At 36.9% G+C, this 6,758-nt stretch overlaps 1 long non-coding RNA gene across 1 annotated transcript; it reads right to left on the minus strand.

Moving 5' to 3' along the window:
• Positions 1–481: 481 nt before the first annotated feature.
• On the minus strand, positions 482–5,200 carry LOC116804696. Its single transcript, XR_004364703.1, has 5 exons — positions 5,186–5,200; positions 4,340–4,457; positions 828–1,004; positions 700–765; positions 482–607 (listed from the first exon to the last, which is right to left on the minus strand). It is a non-coding gene; the product is annotated as an uncharacterized LOC116804696 (long non-coding RNA).
• Positions 5,201–6,758: the final 1,558 nt, after the last annotated feature.

Raw genomic sequence — 6,758 nt, forward strand, 5'->3', positions numbered from 1 at the left:
TAAAAAATAAATCTAGTTCTCCAGCAACCATTGGTTTTTGTTGATAAACAACAGAATATTTACATTTTTGGCCTTAAGAGCAGCTCGTCGTTGCAAAATTATTTCATTAAAATATTGTTAAAAAAGCTAATCACAAAATAAAATATTAGAAAATACTTACATGTGTCTCTTCGCGCTTCCAAGTAGTAAATTATCGATGGATGAAAAAATCCATCGATATATCTTGAGAGTTCAAATCCATCGATACTATCGATAGACTCCATCGATGGATTTGCAGCCCTACTCATTAGTGCTGGGAAAAGATCGATCTTTACGTAGATCGATATTTCGATATTATGTATGGGTCTCAGATCGATGTATCGATATTTTCATAAACATATTTTAGCTCCCAAAATTAAAAAAAAAGTTTTCATATAAAAAACAAAAGATGAATTTCTTATTAAAATTAAAAAACGTTTCATATAAACTAAACTAAACTATGTAACAAAGATTATATTATTTAATAAGATCATTTACTTCGTCCAATCATTTTTGTTTATGAAGAGCAGCATATCTACTTGCTGCGGCTTGAGACAAGCCTCTCCATTTTCCTTATCCGCGTCGCAATCTACAAACAAATGCGTGTTTGTTACATTATTTTAAAACGCAAAAGCTGCAGACCACGTGTGTGGCTGACATAAGCAGTAAAATAATATTTACCTTCGCCATTGTCCTTGCTGTTTAAAAACTTATCCATTTCTCTACAACACTACCAACACCAAAATCCTAAATGAAAAGTGGGTTACGTTAGTATTTGAATTATATTGTTAAAATAATTTGCAAATTACCTGACAGTCTTATCCCACGCTTTTAATTCAAGTGATGGGGAATTAATGGTATAGTGATGGCGATATATCAAGTATCGAAGTTTTCTACATCGATATTTTCGATGGATATGAAACATCGATATATCGTTTGCTAGATCGATCTTTTTCCCAGCACTGCTACTCATGAGCTACCCAAGTCTACAACAGATGGAATATATTTATTATTTTTCTGCAAGTGTTATAAATCTGAATGTGTTTTGTTAATAAGTTAATTAATTATGTGTTAATTGTGTTGCTGCTCTATTTGTACATTCATATGGATATACATATGTGGATGGCAGAGCAAAGCGGAGACACAATTAGCACACACACACGTATAAGAGTTAACATGCAAATATAAATACATATATGAGTATAAATATAAAGATTTAAAATAAATTATAATAAAACGACAAGGATATGTTTTTTTCTGTTTTATCTTTATTTATTTTAATATATGTATATATGGTGCGGAATGTACAAACAGGTGTGCATATATATATGTGTATGTATATGCAATGGGAGCCTTGTATGTATGTACGTACATATATTGCAGCGAAATCGCAATTAAATATGTGCAATCGGACTATATGATTGGATTGAATGTTATGGTTAGGATAGTGCATACATACATATACAGTGGTTCCAACGCCAAATCGGACAAGACTATTTATTTATTTCAATAAGTAAGTATTTATTTCAGTAAGTTAACTTTTTACCGTTTTCACATTTTTTCTCAAATCTATTATGTATTAGCCCCCTAAAACAAAAAAAAATTTTTTTAATTTCAAATGGCAACATTTTTTTTATTTTAAAAAACGAACCACAAGTCCGATTTTGAGCTTCAACGCCAAATCGGACAAAAGAAAACTTTAATGAAAAATAAGAGAAAAACTTAATATTTAATATTTTGTTGCAAAACCTTTGTTTGCGACAACAGCCTGCAAGCGATTGGGAACTGATTTGACCAACTTTTTGCAGATCTCTGGCTCTATGGAGTTCCAAGCTGCAAGTAATCCCATTTTCAATTGGTCCAGATTGTTATACCGGTTTTGGTAAACTTTCCTCGCCAAAATTTCCCACAGATTTTCTATTACGTTTATATCCGGGCTCTGGGCAGGCGTTTGGATCAATTTGGGACAATTATGGATTAGCCAGAGCCTAGCTAGCATTGAAGTGTGCTTGGGGTCGTTGTCTTGATAGAAAGCAAAGTCTTCAAGTAGCCCCAATTTCTCCGCACTCTGCTTAACATTTTTTTTTCAAAATATCAAGGTAGCCAAATTTATCGAGTATGCCATCAATAAAGTGCAAATGGCCAACTCCCGCACTCGACATACAACCCCAAACCATGACTGAACCTCCTCCATGCTTAACAGTGCCTATTGTGTTCTTGGGCTCAAACTCAGTATTTGGTTTACGCCACACATACACCTTACCATCGGACCCATGCAAATTAAATTTACTTTCATCAGTAAACAACATCTTTAAATAAGATAATTAGCAAAAAAAGAAAGGTATTTAATATGATATACAACCAACTAACATGATTCCAAAAGTCATCCGTTTTTAGCAAGTACTCTTTCGCGAATTTTACCCTAAACGCTTTGTTCTTAGGGCTAATATAAGGCTTTTTTTGGGCAACTCGGCCATGCAAATCATACCGATGCAAAGTATTGCGCACTGTGTTGTCACACACATCCATTCCAAAGTTTGTTTTTAATGACATCCTTAGTTCCTTTGCGGTTTTAAAGGGATCAACCTTAATTTCCCTTATAATCGACCGCTCTTCCCTTGAGTTTATTCGCTTTCTTTTTCCCTCCTGGCTTTTGTTAATCAATCTTCCATCTTCCCGAAACCTTTTTATGATATCATGGACGGTAGATTTGCTTCTTCCGACCAGCTCTGCTATTTCTCTAACAGTTTTGCCATCAAAATGCAGTTTTAATATTATTTGGCGTGCCTCAACACCAGTTTGCTTCCCACGTGGAGCCATTTCGCAAAAATAATTTGTGTTACTGTACGCCTATGAGCTTGAGAACATAACGAAATGCAATAAGCAAAACAAAAACGAAAATCTCCGCCAAATAACGGATCTTTTTCTTGCAGTTTTCTTTTGTCCGATTTGGCGTTGAAGCTCAATATCGGACTTGTTGTTCGTTTTTATACTCATTCACGAAAGTGAATCAGTATATTGGTTTTGTGCAATGTCCGTCTTGCTGTCCGTCCGTCCGTCCGTCTGTCCGTCTGTCCGTATGAACGCAATCTATTTCGGCGCTATTGCAGCTAGAGACTTGAAATTTGGAGCACATACTCGTGTATATCTCCGATTTATAAAGTGTTTAAATTTTCCCGATCCGCCCACTAGGGGCGTGGCAAATCGGAAAATGCATTTTCCGATATACCAGAAATCATGTTAGTTAAAGAGCTAGAAAACTGAAATTTGGTATGTAAGTCCGCATCGAACACCTAAGATCACGAGCTATGGCGGATATATCTCCGCCCATGGGGGGCGTGGCAAATCGGATAACACTGTATCTCCTAAAGTTGTAAACCTAGAATGCTGAAATTTTGCATGTCAGCTAATGTTATGATTCTATAAAGTCTAAAAATAAAATTATAAGTCTACAACCATTAGGGGCGTGGCAAATCGGACCTGAAGATATAGTGATTTTTCAAATTCTGCTATTTTTTGGACACTATTGATGCCAGAGATCTCAAATTTTGTATACATACTCGGGCTGATCACCCAAGACCAAAAAGCTTTGTCGGATATATGTCCGCCCACAGGGGGCGTGGCAAACCGCAAAAATGTATATCTCCTAAAGTATAGCCTCCTCTATCGATTCCCCAAAAAATAATTTTTACGCCTCTTTAGGGGCGTGGCATATCGAAAAATACCCTGTAATTTTCACTTTTTTTGAGAGTAAGCATTCAAACTTTGCAGTTAGGGTACTGTTATCTCGTTCTAGAAACTGACCAAAAATGAGGTGTTTACGCCCAGTAGGGGCGTGACAAATCGAAAAAACCTGTATATTCTACAGTATTAGAGCGAAACTTAACTACTAAATTGTTGATGGGATGTGAATGAGTATTCCGCAGTCGGTAACGCCCGACTGCAACGTTCTTACTTGTTTAAAATAAAAAAAATGTTGCCATTTGAAATTAAAATTTTTTGTTTTTGTTTTGGGGGGCTAATACATAATAGATTTGAGAAAAAATGTGAAAACGGTAAAAAGTTAACTTACTGCTAAAGAAAATACTTGTTGAAATAAATAAATAGTCTTGTCCGATTTGGCGTTGGAACCACTGTATGTATGTATGTATGGCTATGGACTTCACGTACCTGAATATATAAGAATATATATATTCAGATTTGTGTCTAATATATAAGAATATATATATTAGTGGGATGCAACTTGCACAAAGTACAAATATGTATATATACAAATATATATGGCGGAAATGTCGTATAACAAATGCCGGTATGCACTGACCTATGCAAGTTGCAGTGAAACGAAAAGCAATCAGTTACTTATCTCAGAACTCCCAAGAATCGCTGGTGGATGTGTTGATGATCTCCGGCTCGAAGGACCAAATGTTGTAGTGTGGAGTCTTGAAATAAGGACACGTAGTGGTGATTTTAAAAACTATTTTATTCGACACGCGCAAAATGGCGATGTTGGATATTCAAGTAGTTGCACAAGGAATCAGTGTAAGAAAAGTAATAATAGTAGAAGAAGTAGTACTTGGCGGAGGGCCAAGTACTGAGAGCAAGCGGTTATGCTATTAACAGAAAGCTGTTAATAGCATAATCGGGCTCTGTGGGGGAGGAGCAATCCTGTTAATGGGATCTGGCATTAACAGGTTATATTTTAGGCACTATTGATGCTAGAGACCTGAAATTTGGTATTTATACGTGGGTTGACCACCCAAGACCAACGAGTTATGGTAGATATATGTCCGCCCATAGGAGACGTGGCAAACCGCAAAAGTTTATATGTCCTAAAGTATAATAGCTAGAAGCTTCAAATTTGGATAGTTTAGTTACTGGTAGCCTCTTCTATCGATGACCCAAAACAAATTGTTACGCCTCTTTAGGGGCGTGGCATATCGAAAAATACCCTGTCATTTTCACATAGCGTAAGCATTCAAATTTGCAGCTAGGGTACCGTTATCTCGTTCTAAGAACTGACCAAAAGGTTTCTACGCCCAGTAGGGACGTGGCAAATTGGGGAAAACTGTATTTTCTACAGTATCAGAGCGAAACTTTGCTACTAAATTGCTGATGGGATGTGAATGAGTATTCCGCAGTTGGTAACGCCCGACTGCAAAGCTCTTACTTGTTTTTATATAATTATTTGCATGGCGGACTATCATTATTTGGGTGGACAAAAGTATTTTGACATTCTTTTCAAATTCATTTTCGGTAATTCGCTTGGATTAAAAAATACGTATTTTTATTTTTATACCCTGAGCCCATTGAAAATGGGAAATTAGGGTATAACGGTTTTGTTAAAAGTATGTAACAGGCAGAAGGAGGCGTGGCAGACCCCACAAAGTATATGTTGAAGCACTAGTATTTTCTTTATTCATTGTTGAAGCACCAGCGAGTTTCGGCGACGGACAAGTTCTAGACGTTACTGCCCTCTTTGTCTCAACTCTTTCTTGGGCTTGCCACCGAACCACCCTCAGTGACAGCTGCAAACGCTGTCGCCCAGCTACAACGGGACATTTCTATGCTACAAATCATATTCGACCAATTACAATGCACCAAACGGCTGACGCAATATTCTTATGAACTTACAACAGTCGCGAAATAGCAAGCAGCTTCTATTTCACATACTGACCACCAAATACTCTCAATAACTTAACTATGCAAGCTGCGATCATGTGTGACCAAAACAACCACCATACTCTGTAATAGAGCATTCTTTGTTCAAGGGCATCGAACACACAGGCTCAACTCACACACACACAAGTGCGAAGGCACGCAAAAAGGGAAATAGACAAGTAGGTAGAAAGCGCAATTACAGTGCTCGCCAATATATTAACACTACTTGCGCTTCGACATATATATATTCTTGATCAGGGCGACGAGCTGAGTCGATTTGGCCCTATCCGTCCGTCCGTATGCATGAGCACGTCCATCTCAGAAGATATAAAAGCTAGAGACTTGAAATTTTTTTTCTTAGGTCCGTGTATATCACGTGCATATCTAGTTTTTCTCTATATATCGATAACGACTCCCGATATTTTATTATCGATCAAAAACCTTATCGAAAGCTAGGTGTTTAATTATAAATCCTACACCTTTAGAGCTAGAGTTTCCAAATTTTAAATGTAGAGCGCGTTCTAATACGTGCGTGTGTATGTATGTGTGCCGAAAAGAAGTGCAGAGAGATTAGAATATCAGATTAGAGGGTTCAGGGTATCTCCTAGAGTCTCTCGACTAGAGTCTTCTTACTTGTTTAAGTTATTTTTGCTGTTCTCTTTAATAATAGCCATTATTTGATCATAGTTATTGGTAAATTATAGGCAAACAACGTGATTAAGTGATATCTTTAAAAAATCAATCGGTCACGAAGAATAATGCAGGTGTTTCCGTGTCAGCACGGAGAAATAAGCGGTTTGAGTTTTTGCAATATGTTGTCAAAATACTTTTGTCCTCCATTGTGCATATATAACAGAACACAACAATCGCGTGTGATTACCCATACATACGCAAAAGACAATTCATTTAACTCAAGCAAACGATCAGTGCTTGACTTGAGCGAAACGAAAACTGAAATAACTGTCTCGCTCAGAGCGCGAGCGCGCTAAACCATACGCGACAAAAACAATTTCTGTCTGAGTCTTTTTTATTGTGTGACTGAAAGACACTTGTTTGCAGACAACAAAAATCGATCACTACAA

This window comes from Drosophila mojavensis, unplaced genomic scaffold (assembly GCF_018153725.1).
Source record: "Drosophila mojavensis isolate 15081-1352.22 unplaced genomic scaffold, ASM1815372v1 contig_72, whole genome shotgun sequence".
NCBI classification, from domain to species: domain Eukaryota; kingdom Metazoa; phylum Arthropoda; class Insecta; order Diptera; family Drosophilidae; genus Drosophila; species Drosophila mojavensis.